The sequence below is a fragment of the Macaca nemestrina genome, chromosome 8 (genome assembly GCF_043159975.1).
Source record: "Macaca nemestrina isolate mMacNem1 chromosome 8, mMacNem.hap1, whole genome shotgun sequence".
NCBI lineage: Eukaryota > Metazoa > Chordata > Mammalia > Primates > Cercopithecidae > Macaca > Macaca nemestrina.
The window spans coordinates 142353409-142371187 of NC_092132.1; the positions used below are offsets into that span (position 1 = coordinate 142353409).

At 42.9% G+C, this 17779-nt stretch overlaps 1 long non-coding RNA gene across 1 annotated transcript in view; it reads left to right on the plus strand.

Annotated features, from left to right (window-relative positions):
• The first annotated feature begins 4079 nt into the window (after window positions 1-4079).
• LOC105491135 (uncharacterized) overlaps window positions 4080-17779 on the plus strand; it is a 119306-nt gene continuing 105606 nt past the window's right edge. The window contains exon 1 of the long non-coding RNA XR_011607233.1: window positions 4080-4320. This is a non-coding gene — a long non-coding RNA (uncharacterized lncRNA). The remainder of the gene's footprint in view (window positions 4321-17779) is intronic.

Sequence of the window (17779 nt, forward strand, 5' to 3'; positions counted from 1 at the left end):
TTCCTATGATTATAAAAACACTTGCCTATATTTTTGTGTAATGGCTTTGTTCTTTATTTATTTTTGCTATGGTGAGAGATAAGGATCATGTCATCAAAGCAGTATGTCTCAATGACCATTCTGACCTTCCAGACTTCCATAGAACCAGGGTTTGGGGATGCGAATCTCATTCTACCAATCAGAGGTTCTCACAAGAGACTTTGATTTGAACTGAATTATTTTGAGAGAAAGAAAGGGCACGCGGCATTCACTTTGCAGGCTTGGGTCGTGGCAGAAGTAGCAAGGCCTGAAATCAGCAACTATGGTGGCCGCTTCTCGTCAGGCAGATGGATTCCTGTTTTGGCAGCTTCCTGAGAAGTGGTGTGGTTCTGAAGTCACTGCTGTGGTAGAAACTTCGGATTTCTGCAGCTTCCCCTTTTGTAGTACATGCATCAGTTCTCGGGCTGTTTAGTTCTGTGGTTTGGTTTTGCTGGTTATTCCTTAAAATAAAGACTGGAATCTTTTTCTTCATGAATTTGCTGCAAGGTTTGTGTACTCCACGTACCCTCTAATATGTTCCTTTTACCTTAAGCTAGTTTGAAAGAATTTTATTGTTTGAAACTAAGAACCTTGACCAAAACAAATATGACATTCTGTTTTTGCCCCAAATCTATTTAAACGCCATTTATTGCACAACCTTTTTCCTACCTGAAATGCCTCTTTTCATAAGTCTTAATAATTATATTTGAAGGATCAATTTCTTCATTTTTATCTGTTGTATTGATCTGTTTACCTACTTTTGTACTGATTCCACACAGTTTTTTTTTTTTTTCTTTTTGAGACGGAGTTGCGCTCTTGTTGCTGAGACTGGATGGCAATGGCACGATCTCTGCTCACTGCAACCTCCACCTCCCGGGTCCGAGCGATTCTCCTCCCTCAGTCTCCTGAGTAGCTGGGATTACAGGCGTGCACCACCACGCCCAGAAAATTTTTTTTTTTTTTTTTTTTTTTTGTATTTTTAGTAGAGATGGGGTTTCTCTATGTTGTCAGGTTGGTCTCAAACTCCCAACCTCAGGTGATCCTCCCGCCTCGGCCTCCCAAAGTGCTGGGATTACAAGCGTGAGCAGCCAATTCCACACAGTTTTAGTTGCTATAGTTTTATATGATGGCTTACTATGAGTAGGGATGTTTCTTTCCATTGATTTACTTTTTCAGAATGTCTTCAGCTGGTCATGAACATATTCCTTCCCAAATAAACTTCAGAATTATTTGGCTGAGTTGCATAAAATGTACCATCAACATTATGATTTCATTTACATTAATGTAGAGTTTAATTTGGTAACATGCTTTAAAACAGTGGTTTCCAAACCTTTTGGTGTCAAGACCCCTTTATATTCTTGAAAATTAATAAAGATGTTACAGAGCTCTTGTTTATGTGGGATATATTAGTTAATATTTGTCATGTTAGAAATTAAAACTGATAAAATTTAGAAATATTTATTAACTAATTAAATGTAATGATAAAATGTATTGTATGTTTATTAGGAAAATAACTATATTTCCCAAAACAAAAGTATTAGTGAGAAGAATGGCATTATTTTACATTTTTGCAAATGTCTTCAATGTTCAGCTTGATAGAAGGGACGTGGATTCCCATATTGGTACAGCAATCAATCTGCTGTGATATGTTGTTTTGAATGAAGTATATGAAAAAAATCTGCCTTACACAGATATGGAATTGGAAAAGGAAAGAGTGTTTTAATAGCCATTTCAGATAAGTGTGGATATTTTCCTTTGCTACTGCACTGCAACTTGATAAGTAGTATTTTCATAGAGGTTAGCTAAAATGTTGAATCTGAAAATTTGTCAATGAAATTTTTTACTCAGATTCTTTAAAAGCCATTGATCTGTCTTGTACTTTTAATTAGAACTTTTATTCATGTATTTTGCAACATGATTCACTGATCATCTGGCAAACACTGGTTCACTGAGTTATGGTGATCTTCCAAATATTAACACGTCTTATACGAAATCAAGATAGCACACTCATTAATATCACCACTGATCTGATTAGAAAAGACTTCAATCATTGAAAAGCTGACATGCTCATGACGATAAATCCAAATTACCCAAAATTTTAAGTTTCATCTAAAAGCTTAAATTTTTGTTTCTTTGTTATTATTTTTTATTATTAGAGATGGGATCTTACTACATTACTCAGGGTGGTCTTGAACTCCTCGCCTCAAGTGATGCTCCTGCCTCAGCTTCCAGAGTAGCTGGGATTACAGATGTGAGCTACCCCACCTGCTAAAAGCTTGAATTTTCTCCTTAGCAATAAACACAGTCAGTTGTTTTCTTTGAAGCAACAGGCTCACCTCATTCCCTTTGTTATTATTTACTTATTTATTTATTTTTTTGAGAGGAGTCTCACTCTGTCGCCCAGGCTGGAGTGCAGTGGCCTGATCTCTGCTCACTGCAAGCTCCACCTCCCAGGTTCACACCATTCTCCTGCCTCAGCCTCCCGAGAAACTGGGACTACAGGCTCCTGCCACCACTCCCAGCTAATTTTTTTTTTTTTTTTTTTTTTTTTTTTTTTTTTTTTACATTTTTAGTAGAGATGGGGTTTCACCGTGTTAGCGAGGATTTCGATCTCCTGACCTCATGATCCACCTGCCTCAGCCTCTCAAAGTGCTGGGATTACATGCGTGAGCCATCGCACCCAGCCGCTTCATTCCCTTTTAAGGAAAATATCAGCACAATACCCCAGAGTTATCTGTTATTTGTTCTTTCAAGTAAAAACAGGATTCCATGAAAAAAAAGAGAGTAAATTATCAGAAAAAAATTTTTGTTTAAACTTTATAGAGCTTTTTGGAGATCAGAATTGAGGATAAGGAAGAGTGGGCCTGAATTACATTTATTTCATTACTGATTTCTCCATTTCACAGTTCATACCCGGGGGCTCATCATGATGGACTTCCGTCAGGAATTGGTGGGTTCTTGGTCTCGCTGACTTCAAGAATGAAGCCGTGGACCGTCGCAGTGAGTGTTTCAGCTCTTAAAGATGGTGTATCCGGAGTTTGCTCCTTCAGATGTTCAGATGTGTCTGGAGTTTCTTCCTTCTGGTGGGTTCGTGGTCTCGCTGACAGGAGTGAAGCTGCAGACCTTCACGGTTAGTGTTATAGCTCTTAAAGGTAGCACATCTGGAGTTGTTCACTCTTCCGGGTGGGTTTGTGGTCTCGCTGGCTTCAGGAAGGAAGCTGCAGACCTTCACCATGTTATAGCTCACAAAGGTGGGGTGGAGCCAAAGTGCAAAAGAACAAAGCTTCCAGAGCGTCCATTGGGACAGGAATGGGTTGCCTCTAGCAGGCTTGGGCAGCCTGCTTTTATTCATTTATCTGGCCCCACCCACATCCTGCTGATTGGTCTGTTTTGACAGGGTGCTGATTGGTGCATTTACAATCCCTGAGCTAGACACAGAGTGCTGCTAGACAGAAAAGTTCTCCAAGTCCCCACTAGATTAGCTGGATACAAAGAGCACCAATTGGTGCATTTACAAACCCTGAGCTAGACACAGAGTGCTGATTGGTGCATATACAATCCTCCAGCTAGACATAAAAGTTCTCCAAGTCCCCACTAGACCCAGGAGCCTACCTGGCTTCACCTAGTGGATACCACACGGGGGCTGCAGGCGGAGCTGCCTGCCAGTCCCGCACCGTGCGCCCGCACTCCTCAGTCCTTGGGTGGTCGATGGAATCGGGGACCGCGGAGCAGGGGACGGCGCTCCTCAGGGAGGCTTGGGCCGCGCAGAAGCCCACGTTGGGGGCGGGAGGTTCGGGCATGGCAGGCTGCAGGTCCCTAGCCCCTGTCCCTTGGGGAGGCAGCTGAGGCCCCGCGAGAATTCGAGCGCAGCACCGGCCAGCCGGCACTGCTTGGGGGACCCGGGGCATCCTCTGCAGCTGCCGACCTGGGTGCTAAGGCCCTCACTGCCCAGGGCCGGCGGCGCCTGCCGGGCGCTCCGAGGGCGGGGCCTGCCGAGCCCACGCCCACCCGGAACTCGCGCTGGCCCGCGAGCGCCACGCGCAGCCCTGGTTCTCGCCCGCGCCTCTCTTTCCACATCTCCCTGCAAGCAGAGGGAGCAGGCTCCGGCCTCGGGTAGCCCAGACGGAGGCTCCCACAGTGCCGTGGCGGGCTGAAGGGCTCCTCAGGCGCCGCCAGAGTGGACGCCGAGGCCGAGGAGGCACCCAGAGTGAGGGGTGCTAGCGTGTTGTCACCTCTCAGACTGAATAGTCCATTTATTCAGAAAAGGTCTTCAAGCAGTGGAAAGTGGACAAGCTCGCTAAGGTAAATTCAAGTTATCCAAAATTTTAAGTTTCACTGAAAAGCTTGAATTTTTATTTTACTATTTTACTTTCTTTGATTTTTTTTTTTTTTCCTGCAAAATACATATCGAGCCCCTGCCATGGACTGAGCCCTGTTCTTGGTCCTGGGTATAACTAAACAAAATTGCAACCCTTACATTTTAATGAGGTGGCAGGGGTTGTAACTATGATCCCAGGTAGTACAAGAGCTACAAGGAAAAATAAAGCAGAATGCGGACCTAGAAAATGTCAGAGGTGAGGGAGGTGGTGGGGTGAGTAAGGAGAGGTGTGGGCGGAGGGCAGGCAGTGCTACTTAGGGTGTTCAGTGAAGGCTGCGGAGGCCTTTTGGCCAGACCTACCTGCGACGTAGGACAGCAAGCAGCATGATGAGCACTGGGGCAGAAACCTTTCTGGGCGGAGTGAACAGCAAGTGATCTAGAAGCAGGCGTGTTCTAGCAGGTTTCAGGAAATGAAAGAAGGCCAGGGTGGCCACTGAAAAAAGAGCAAAGAGAGTAGAAGCGAATCCTGCTGTCAAGTCTGCTAAGTACTTGGGATCTTTTTCTTAGCAAGATGGCAAGCTGTTTGAGGAGGGCCGTGAGCAGGGCGGTGACCAGCGAGGACTGTGTGTAACAGGGTGACTGGCTGTTGTGTGGTTAAGTAGGGGAGTGCAATGAATGAGGCCTGAGGTCTGGCGCTCCGGATCCATTCCAGTCTCTTTCTCTAGTGCTCCGCAGTGCTGCAGACCAGAAAGCGAAAACCACATACCCTGGATTCCTGTGTAGCTGGGCTTCTGGATGGGACAGATGTAGGTTCCACCAATCGGAAGCACTCACATGAGATTTAGTAAGGGCAATTCTCCCACCTCAGCTTTCTGAGTAGCTGGGACTACAGGTGCACGCCACCAGGCCCGGCTAATTTTTGCATTTTTCAGTAGAGACGGGGTTTCGCCATGTTGGCCAGGCTGGGCTCGAACACCTGACCTCAAGTGATCTGCCCACCTTGGCCTCCCAAAGTCCTGGGATTACAGGCATGGACCACCATGCCCGGTATTATTTTTTAAACTCCATAAATATTTACTTCCCCTGCTAATGTCTCTTCTCCTTTGCCACCCTGTTGTCCTCCTTCCTTCCTCCCTGGATGATTCTTCACACAGCCTCTTCTTCCCCTGAAGATTTTCCTCTAGTCTTCCAATCCTTTCTATTTCCCTCAGCCTTTCTTAAGCAGGGCAGTTCAGCTTTAGCATCTCTAATATATAATATGCTTCTGCCCCATCTCAAGATCTGCAAACCTCAGACCCGCAGGTGACCAGAAGGTATGCTCTCTAGGTAACATTTGAGGGGTTTTAAAAGACAAAGACATTTTTCTTTTATCATTCAACAAGCTAGTAAGACTATTTACCTTTATGGATATTTGGAGGATTCAGTGAGATATCAAATGTGATCTGCCTGGCTTACTGCCTAATACCTAGCATGTGATTAATAAAAATCAGGCCTTTAAAAAAATATATAGACAGGGTCTTACCCTGTCACTGAAGCTGGAGTGCAGTGGTGTGATCCTAGCTCACTGCAACTTTGAACTCCCACCTTAACCTCCCCAGTAGCTGGGACTACGGGCAAGTGCCACTACACCTGGCTAATTTTTTTATTTTTTATTTTTCTGTAGAGATGGGATCTCACTATGTTATCCGGGCTGTGCTCGAACTCCTGGCCTCAAGTGATCCTCGATCCTCCTCGGCCTCCCAAAGTGCTCGGATTACAGGTGTGATCCACTGCACCCAGCCAGAAATCAGTTCTTGCTCTTCCTGACTTTCAGTTCTCATTTATTACGATTTATGATTTTATCTTTTTTATGTTTTAAGATCATGGAGAACAGCTAATTCACAATTGGAAATCATTCCCAAGAAAGCAAAGTTTGACACTTGCTGGTGTTCCCTGCCCTCTCAGCACATGGACAGGCATGTATTAGGGTTCAGTACCTGCTGGTTGACAAGGACTCACAAGTGGGTTGTGATTTATTTCAATTGGTTGCCTTGGGAGCCAAACATAGGGGACTGTGCTGATGTATCAAAGCACAATCAAAAAGATCTAAAAGTCTCCTTTGTTATATTTTCATATCTATCTCACTGTCCTTATCAGTCAGTTCCCACAGAATAGCTAAGAGATTAAAAAGCTTAAACTTAATTTTCTTGCTTAAACTCAATGTTCCAAGAGCCTTCCAACCTGACAGCAGTAAAATATTTAAGTCTATTAGTCTGTGGTTCCAGGAATTTCAGAGAGATGCTTGTGTCAAATGATTTCCAGCAAGGACATATTAAATTGCCTTTATCTCATCTGTCTGTGAGGATCTTGAAATGGAAGCTGTTTATTGGAGGGGTGCAGCCAGACGGTCAGAGCCTTTTTTGAAGGCCTCATCATCCAGCTCTTAGTTTATGACATTTGAAACACTTACTTGATGACAGAGATAGAAGTTAACTATTGATTCAAATGATTGGCAGTACTTAGCAGGACTAGGTACATGTAACTCAGACACTGGAATGGATTTTTAAATTAACCTCACTACTGGATCTGCTATTCAGCACCCAGATCTGGGAAAACACTCCCTTAAGAATCGAATGCTAAGTTTTCATTTTAAAGCCACACCTACCTATTACATTTCCAATCTGGAAATTTTGCGTTGGTAAATCATATTCAGCCATCACTCTGCATATCTCTGCCAGCCACCAAATTACCCCAAATATTGCTCCCTTCCTTGTAGTTCAGATCTGTCTCCACACTCGCTTGCTTGCTTTTTTTTTTTTTTTTTGACAGTCTTGCTCCGTCACCCAGGCTGGAGTGCAGTGGCGTGATCTCAGCTCACTGCAACCTCTGCCTCCCAGGTTAAGCAATTCCCCCACCTCAGCCTCCCGAGTAGCTGGGATTACAGGCACATGCCACCATACCCAGCTAATTTTTGTATTTTTAGTAGAGATAGGGTTTCACTATGTTGGCTAGGCTGGTCTTGAACTTCTGACCTCAGGTGATGCACCCGCCTCAGCCTCCCAAAGTACTGGGATTACAGGCATGAGCCACCGTGCCAGGCCTTCTGCACTCCCTTTCGAGATAGACCTTCTGCCTTATTCAATTTCCTAGCCACCATAATGCATGTGCCTTACCTGTGGCAGAGAGAATTCAACAAATATTTAAGCATAAAGGAGAAATTAAAAATGAGATCCAAAATTTGGAGTCCACTGAAGTTGTTTGTAACTTTGGAATACAATTCTTGCATTTAGGTTTTAACATCCCAGGAAGCAGATTGAAGTTGTTTGTGTAAGAATACCCCAATTACTCCTCCCCCAAAATTTTCTGTCTTCTCATAGGAAAGCAAAGTGGCCTCACTAAATGATAAGTATGGCCCTGTGTTTAGGGCTATCTGTCCCACCTCCTAAACATCCCTGTACCAAGTGTAACATGCTCCTCTGAGTCCAGGGTCCAGAGGTTTGGACCAAGGGCCATGGTCTGATTGTATTTTCTCAGTAAGGAAATTCTCAACCCAGTCAACATGTTCTACAACCCGTACACCAAACTCCGCATTCATAAACAGGTACCCCAGGATATAGCCATGTAGGAGCCATAGAATCAGAATACTGAAGAGACATAAACATCTGGGATATTACATTGCAATCCACTGTCATTAAAAAGTCGGATTAGGCCAGGCGTAACTTTAATTATATGGATCGATAGTAATGATAGCTAAGAAGTCCTCTTAATTGAGCTGGGTTTCTTTTCCCCTTCCTTCCCTTCTTTCCTTTCCTTCCCTTCCTTCCCTTCCCTCCCTCCCTCCCTCCCTTCCTTCCTTCCTTTTTAAATCTGTAAAAAGAAACAAATAAAACTGTATTACTATGCCGTGCTTGGGAGTTGTATGCATTCATCGGGTCATAGCCTTCTTGTTATTGTGATGCAATTTTTTAATGAGCAAATGACATAGTATTCCTGGTGGATTCCTCTGACCAAGATTTCTATTAAGTTAATAGAAGAGATTAAATCAAGGTAATTTAAAAGATTTGTACTCTCTCTAATGCAGTCACTCATTTGTAAATCTAATTACAGTGACGAGTGCTGGGCTTGAGTCACGCTTCTCTAATAGGGAGTAATAGGGAGGTTTTAGAGCTAGGCAGGGCCCACCCCTGAGGAAGGCAGAAATATCAGTGGTGTTTTCGGGGTTTGATTTCAGTAAAATAGATGCAGTGGAAGCAGGTTAGCACCTTCAGGTGTTCATCGGTGGTAACTACTAAAGAGATCACGGAGGAGGGAAAATCTTTCGTGCCCTCTCCTCATACGTTCTGTAAATGGATAGGCTAACATAAAGAGAGTTCCCAGCTGAAAAATTAAAAATATTGCATAACCATACCATCCAGGCTAGCGGGAACATCTCAGAAAGGATGGCCTTGTGTTTGAGGTGGACGATGGGGTTTGGAGGAAGTAGGGAAGGGCTGCCCTCTGATGGGGGTAGGAGGTGGCCTGGAGTGGGAGGCCTGGAGTGGGAGAGCCTCTCCATTGCACATCCACCTGTTTAAAAATTCGACTTGACTTTTCTCCTCTTTCTCTTTCTATCGGTTGGAAATTAGTTTGCACGGAAACATTTGAAATGCAGATAGCTCTGGGAGTCTGTAATCACTGCTATATCCATGGAACTTACTCTAATCCCTAATTTCTCAATGTGATGAGGCAGGGAGAGGTAGTGGAAGGTAGTCTAACTGTATATTTCTCACCTTTCATGTAGATACTAAATTTAGTATTTTTTCACTCAAAAAAATCAATTAATGGATATATTAAGTTGTACAATTTACTACCACAAACACTGTCAAATAGAAACTGGAGAAAGTGGTGCCTTTGGGGGAATGGAACAAGATGAGGAGATTCTAAACTTTCCTTTTTAGAAGCTTCTAAATGGCTTGATTTCCTTTTCCTTCTGTTACATGCAGGTGCCACTTTAATGAAAACAAAAGAACTAGTTTAAAATAATTTTAAAAGTTCACTCTTGTCAAGAAGTGAAATTGACATGTTAAAGGTGTATGTACCTTTAAACATTTTCAAAATCCTGCTCAATGACCTGCAAAAAATGTCTATAATAACATTACTGCTACCAATATTGTAAGAAAGTTCTTATTCCACATCATCAATGTAAGATATTTTTAATTTTTAAATTGCCACTTTTCAGATCAAAAAAATGTTCTGTATATATTTCATTGTATAAATTTTCCCTAAATATTTGATGATGATTGATTATTTTTTTAGCCCAGTTAGTGAGTTTAGTATTTTTTTTAACCCTAGCTTTAACCCTTGCAGAGTTTGCTAAGAAAGTATGGGATGTGCTGCTGGGTCTCAAAAGCCAGTAGTTGGACTCCTGGACATGAGGACTGATGATTCTGTGGTCTATTGGTTGGTGCAATTGGGGAGACAGGAAGTGGCCAACTGGCCTAGATGCTCTTTTGCTGTACCCCAACTGTTATGTTTATATTTGCCCCCCTCTCTCTCCTGCTCTCCAATCACCACCTCTAAGGTCAAGGTGAATTGCAACCCAACTCCCACTCCCATCCTCTGTTACTTATGTTTTGGGCTATGATCCGCCAGTCAAACATTTCATTGCTTTTCTTTTAGGGATTTCCCACAACTTTTGTTCAATTGAGACCATACTGTCTTATTTACTGGCATATTGAAAATATATACTTCATGTTATTTCTAGGGAATTAGATGCAGAGGGTGTATGAGTCCATTTTACGTTGCTATAAAGAGGTACTTGAGACTGGGTAATTGATAAAGAAAAGATGCTCACAGTTCTGTAGGCTGCACAAGCATGGCACCAGCATCTGCTCAGCTTCTTGTGAGGCCTCAGGAAGCTGTTATTCATGGTTGAAGGTGAATGCAGAGCAGGTGTATCACATGGTGAGAAAGGGAAAGAGAGAGAGAGAGAGAGGGAGGAGGAGTTACCAAGCCCTTTTAAACAATCAGATCTTGCAGTAACTGATAGAGCAAGAACTCATTCATTACCACCGTGGGGAGCACACCAAGCCATTCCTGAGCAATCTGCTCCCATGACCCAAACACTTCCCAGTAGGTCTACCTCCAGCATTGGTGGTCACATTTCAACATGGGATTTGGAGGGGACGAAACATCCAAACTCTATTAGAGGGATAGTTTGCTCAGTCAGCCATCTTTCTCTAGTCTCCTGGTGGTACAATGCCATCCCGTCAGGGATGCATTTGAGATAGACAGATAGATGGGTAAATGCATATTGATTTCAAACCATTCCAGTCACAATCTCTACTCAATGATTGTCTACTCAAGGGTGAGGACAAAGTGGGAATTGAAAACCAAGTGGCCCACAGAATGAGCTTCTGGCTGTGCTCAGTGTGAGTCTAGGGTTTTAAAATGCGTATTTTTGGGGGGTACAATGTGACCTCTGAATGCAAGCCAACCACTTCATCTGGTGCTTAGCTGAAGAAAAAATGACCTGTTCCAACATGGAGGAACAGTTATGCTGGAATTACACAATTACCATAGGTCGCTCTTCAATGTGGTGGCTTCCTACAGAGTTCTCAATGGTAGTTTTGACTATAGGATATTTCACCTTTACACATTGACTTTAGAACCCACCCTCCACCCACAACATGAAAGGCATAACTCTATTGTATGAGCATGATCATTTTGAAAATTTGAAAAGTAATGAAGTATTTGAGAAAAACATCTAGTCAAGATCATAGTAGAAGAAAATTTTGCTCTGAGAGCAAGATACATGGAGAAATGAGATAGGAAGTGATTTGGGAGCATGAAAACAGTAAGTCAGACAGCAGCAGCAGGTAGAAACTGACAACTCAGGAAAGGAGTTGAGGTTCCTGCCTGCAACCTAATGGGAGCCCCACCAGACACCAGCTAGGGTAACCCACAACTCTGAAATTGACCAAATGGGACTTTGGGGCTTGGTCTGAAAACCATATTACAATCTTTTAAATTTAATTTTGCTTTTATTTTTTGTAGATAGGAGGTTTGGTTGTGTTGCCCAGGCTGCTCTCGAACTCCTGGCCTTATGAAATTCAGCTTCCGTGATCTCCCAAAGCACTGGGATTACAGGCATGAGCCAGCACACCCAGCCCATGTTATAATCTTTCATGTTATATGTACTGAAAAATATATTCTAAGTTCTAGCAACCGTCTTTACTTAGTCAAAATATTGGCTGTTTGTGTTTTTGTTGCCAGATTCCTGTCAGCAATTTAATATTGATTTTTGCCATCTGTCACTTAACTGTGTCTCTCAGATTTGTTTCAACTATGAAATTGCTACAAATGTACTTATCTAAATCATAGATAAATATGTTAAACAGGGCAGAACAAAGATGAGAATTGTGTGATGCTTTGCAAGAGGGCACACCACCCCCCTGTCGTTTATAACCTGTAGAATTTTTTGGAATGAAAGGATTTTTCAGAACACTGAATGCAACATACATATTGCTGAGACCCAAAGACCTAGAAAGTGGGTTGACTGGTTCAATATCATACAACTAGTTATCCATTTGTTAAGAAATTCATGTGTGTGTATTTTGTTTAATCTCTTACATGAACTGACTTTTGGTGGAAAAGCCTAGATACTCCCCAACACCAAGGCCAGGACTGTTTTCCACTGATTCCTTTGATAATGCATAATTAATCATCACCGTTGAATAGAGTTGTTTATATGGTTCTCAAAGCCCCTGATATGGTTTGGCTCTCTATCCCCACCCAAATCTCATCTTGTAGCTCCCATAATTCCCATGAGTTGTGGGAGGGACCCCGTGGAAGATAATTGAATCATGGGGGAAAGTCTTTCCCATCCTGTTTTTGTAATAGTGAATAAGTCTCATGAGATCTGATCATTTTATAAAGAGGAGTTCCCCTGCATGAGCTGTCTCTCTCTTTGCCTGCTGCCATCCATGTAAGATGTGACTTGCTTCTCCTTGCCTTCCACCATGATTGTGAGGCCTCCCCAGCCTTGTGAAACTTTAAGTCCAACAAACCTCTATTTTTTGTAAAATGTCCAGTCTTGGGTATGTCTTTATCAGCAGTGTGAAAATGGACTAATATAGCCCCTATGTCACTTTTATCTATATGTAAGGATATCATGGAATATTCTGTGAAATACTTTTGTTAATATTAAGATAAATTTGACTGTACCCTTCTCCTGCCCTAATAAGTCAATGATTATGTGGACTTAACTTGACATTGCTTGGATATTAATATATTTTACACTCCATCTTCAGTCCTGTTCCATTCTGTTATTCATTAAATTGAGGAAATCTTATCCATTGTGATAATTCCCAGAAACATATCATCAGCCCCTATGTTTCCTCAGAGGTTCAAACTTTTCTCTTCCTATCTGTACTACAGACTTGGCAGAGTTTGGATGTGTGTCTACTCTGGATCTCACATTGAATTGTAATCCCCAGTGTTGGTAGTGGGGCCTGGTGGGAGGTGATTGGATCATGGGAGTAGACTTCTCCTGAACGGCTTAGCACCATCCTCTTGGTGCTGCCCTTGTGAGAGTGAGTTCATGAGCTCTTTTTCTGTTTTTTGTTTTTGTTTTTGTTTTGAGACAGGGTCTTGCTCTGTCACCCAGGCTGGAATTCAGTGGAGTGCATGGCTCACTGTGGCCTCAAACTCCCAGGCTCAAGTGATACTCCCACTTCAGCCTCTACAATAGCTGGGACTACAGATGTGCACTACCAGGCCTGGCTAATTTTTATATTTTTTGTAGAGATGGGGTTTTACCATGTTGCCCAGGCTGGTCTCAAACTCTTGGCCTCAAGTGATCTGTCTGCCTTGGCCTCCCAAAGTGCTGGGATTACAGAGGCAAGCCACTGCACCTGGCCAGATATAGTCTTTTCTGCTTTCTCTGTGGGAAGTGCCTGTTCATACTTCACCTTCCACCATGAATAAAAACTTCCTGAGGCTTCCCCAGAAGCAGATGCCAGCATTATGCTTCCTGTACAACCTGCAGAACCATGAGCAAATTAAACTTCTTTTCTTATAAATTACCTAGCCTCAGGTATTTCTTTATAGCAATGTAAGAATGGCCTAACACAAGACATCAGGCTCAACGCATCAAAAACTAATTATCTTCTCTTTGCCAATCCCACTTCTAGATCTCATTTCTGCTATGATACCATCGAAGCTGACCCAATTTTTTAGGCTGAAAACCTGTTTCAATTGCCTGCTTTACCTATTTGCTCATCAAGTTGTATCAATTCTATCTCCAAGAAATTATAATTTAGATGCTCATTTTATCTCATTTTGATAACCACAGTAGCCTTTAAATTGATTTCCATGTTCCTATGCCTCCAGCCTCCATTGCCCCCTCCAGAATGTTCTTTCTAAAACATCAACTCAGTTTTTGCTAAACTGGGCACCTCTAAAACCTCTAAAAATTTTGAAATATGCTAAAAGATTTTCCATTCAAAAAAAAAAAAGATAGGCAGAATTTTAAGATGGATCTCCAAGATTCCTGACCCCTGGTTTCTCAATCAAATACTAATCTACTTACTGCTGTAAAGGGATTTTGCAGATGTGATTAAAGTCTCAAATCCACTGGCTTTAAGATCGAATGATTATCCTGGTAGACCTGACCAAATCACATGAATGCTTTACCTGCAGAGTTTTCCCCATCGGTCAAAGAAGGAAGGACAGAGACATGTGCTCTGGTCAGCCCAGAAAGTAAACCTCCATACTATGAAAGGGGCCTCTTAGAGCTGAGATCAACCCCCAGGTGACAGCCAGCAAGTAGATTGGGATTTCAGTTCTACAACATTGAAGAACTGATTTCTGGCACTATTCACAATTGTGAAGATTTGGGATCAGCCTAAGCGTCCATCAAGGTGTGAATGGATAAAGAAAATGCGATACAGCCAGGCTCTGTGGCTCACGCCTGTAATCCCAGCACTTTGGGAGGCTGAGGCAGGCAGATCACCTGAGGCTGGCGGTTGGAGACCAGCCTGACCAACATGGAGAAACTCCATCTCTACTAAAAATACAAAATTAGCCAGGAGTGGTGGTGCATGCCTGTAATGCCAGCTATTTGGGAGGCTGAGACAGGAGAATCGCTTGAATCCAGGAGGCAGAGGTTGCGGTGAGCTGAGATTGCACCATTGCACTCCAGCCTGGGCAACAAGAGTGAAACTGCGATAGAGAGAGAGAGAGAGAGAGGGAGAAAAGGGAGGGAGGGAGGGAGGGAGGGAGGGAGGAAGGAAGGAAGGAAGGAAGGAAGGAAGGAAGGAAGGAAGGAAGGAAGGAAGGAAGGAAGGAAATGTGATATATATGTGTCTTTACTTATAAGTGGGAACTAAACATTGAGCACACATGGACATAAACATTGGAATAATAGACATTGTGGACTACTAGAGGGAGGAGAGAGGGAGTAGTGGGTTGAAAAACTACCTATTGGGTATACTATGCTCACTACCTGAGTGCAATGTACCCGTGTAACAAGCCTGTACCTGCACCCGCTGTATCTAAAATAAAAGTTGAAGTTTTAAAAATAAGAAAATAAAATAATAAGGTGGTGTCATCTAAAATAAAAGAAAGAAAACATATATATATAGAGTGTGGTATATGTATACACACATATACCTATATATTCTGTGTGTGTGTGTGTGTGTGTGTATATATATAAACATTAAGTGAAACAACTCAAAAACAGAAGGTCAAATACTAAATGTTCTCACTTAGAAGCTAAACAATGTATACACAAGGATATCAGGTGTGGAATAGACACTGGAGTCTTGGAAGGTTGGGATGGGGTGAGGGATGAGAAATTACCTAGTGGATACAATGTACATTATTTAGGTGATGGCTACACTAAAATCCCAGACTTCACCACTATGCAACATATCCATGTAACAAAGCTGCACTTGTACCCCTTAAATTTATACAATTAAAACAAGAGAATGAGCTTGGTGGTGGATTTTCTCCCAGAGCCTCCAAACAGGAACTCCCCTTGGCCCACACCTTGATTTTATCTTTGTGAGAATCTGAGCAGAGAAACCCATGATGCTGTGGCAGACTTCTGACCTGCAGAATTGTGAGCTACTAAGGGATCTTTTTTTTTTTTTTTTTTTTTTTAAACAGAGTCTGGTTCTGTCACCCAGGCTGGAGTGCATGGTATAATCACAGCTCACTGCAGCCTCGACCTCCTGGACTCTATTGATCCTCCAGCCTCAGCCTCCTGAGTAGCTGGGACTACAGGCATGCACCACCACACCTGGCTAAATTTTTTTTGTATTTTTTGTAGAGATAGGGTTTCACCATGTTGCCCAGGCTAGTCTTAATATCCAGGGGTCAAGTGATCCTCCAGCCTCAACCTCCCAAAGTGCTGGGATTACAGGCATGAGCCACCGTGCCCAGCCACAGGCTTTATTTTAAGCCACTAAACACATGGTCATTTGTTACGCACAAGTAAAAGACTAATAACTACATTTTGTACATACTGAGTTAAGCTTAACACATTTCTTTATTTCAAAAATTCTCCAGTGTATATCGATGCTCATTGATGTTCTTATGAGTTTCCAAGAAGGAAATCCAGTACGACGTGTTTCCTCAACCATACTGACCACAGCATTGGGAAGGCACGCTGTCCTACGAACACCATTTTGGGAAACTTCCTGTAGAATCATTCTCCTTCCCCTAATTGAATACCTGTGATGGCTTTCTATCATTTGCCCAGTAATATTCAAATATCTTAATTTGGCTTTTGGGGACATGCACACTCTGGTCTAGTCCCAGCCTACATTTCTAGCTTTGGCCCCTCTCATTTTCCCACATCCAACTGGGCTCACCCTTCTAGACTAAGTTGTTATCAGTTCAAACTTCTCTGACTCTACCCATCTCATTTTTTGAGACACATTCAAATATCACTTTTGTGACACATCCCCCACACTCCCAGGCAGATAATGTTTGCCGTGCTTTTAAAGCTTCCCTTGTGCTTTGCATGTAGGGCCCTTATGTTCATGTCGTGTTGTGTAAGAGTTACAGTTCACCTCCTACCCAACTGTGAGCTCCTTCGGGGAAGAGGCTCTGTTGCACCCATCTCAGCATCCTTCATGATGGACACGGACATGAGGCTTAATTATCTGTCCCTGGATATATTCCTTTTTCCTTTATAAAAATTGAGGTAACATTAACTTGTCTGTGATCATCTACCTCTTTTTTCCCCTTGAATTAAATTTTCAAGGTTTTTCTTTTTCTTTTTCTTTTTTTTTTCTTTTCCGGTGGTGACCAACTAGGAGAAGTGGGTAGAGAAATGGAGAGTGAGGAATATTGAGGCAATCTTAGGGAATAAGAATGAGGGAAAGATCAATGTGTGAAAAAGAGTTTCTTTTTTTTCTTTTTTTCTTTTTTTTTTTTTTTGAGACAGAGTCTTGCTCTGTTGCCCAGGCTGGGGTGCCATGGCACCATCTCGGCTCACTGCAACCTCCACCTTCTGAGTTCAAGTGATCCTCTTGCCTCAGCCTCCTGAGTAGCTGGGATTACAGGCACCTGTCACTGCACCCAGCTCATTTTTGCATTTTTAGTAAGATGGGGTTTCTCCATGTCAGCCAGGCCGGTCTTGAACTCCTGACCTCAGGTGAGCCACCTGCCTAGGCCTCCCAAACTGCTGGGATTACAGGCATGAGCCACCACACCTGGCCTGAAAAAGAGTTTTGGAAACTGAAAATCTAACTACTCTTGTCTCTTCCAGAAAGACATCCCCTTTGAGCATTGTTTTCTCTTTCACACCCTACCTTTGCTGCCTGTTTTCTTTTTGTCTCTGACTTCACAGGGGCCATGCATAACTGTGACTTTATTTCAGACTCAGCCCACCCCCACTGCCTGTTCCACATGTAGCCATCTAAGAGTGTTTCACATGTTCTATGTAAGAATCAGTGCCCTTTTGATATTCAGTGTCAAAGCCATGTCAAGCAAACAGAAACGGTGCACTATTAAAATGATTCTCTTCCTCCCTTGTTTTTTCTATTTTGAGGACTTATTTTAAATGCTTCTATCTAACATAGGAGCTGATGATGCTGACCACACCTCCATTGACTTTTCTACATGCCTGGCTTCCTTTGCAGTTAAGCTGGCTGTAAGTCTGCCCATTAGAATCTAGGGAGAAGTAACCAAAGTTACTTTAAGTCTTGGTCCATAAGAGATCCCATACAGTCCTTGTATTCTCTCTTCCCCTGCCACAGTGGCCTTGGAGGCCCTGTGTTCTAGAGAGCATGGTGGCTCACGCCTGTAATCCCAGTACTTTGGGAGGCCAGGGTGGGCGTATTCCTGAGGTCAGGAGTTCGAGACCAGCCTGGCCAACATAGTGAAACCCCATCTCTACCAAAACTACAAAAATTAGCTGGGTGTGGTGGCACATGCCTGTAATCCCAGCTACTTGGGAGGCTGAGGCAGAAG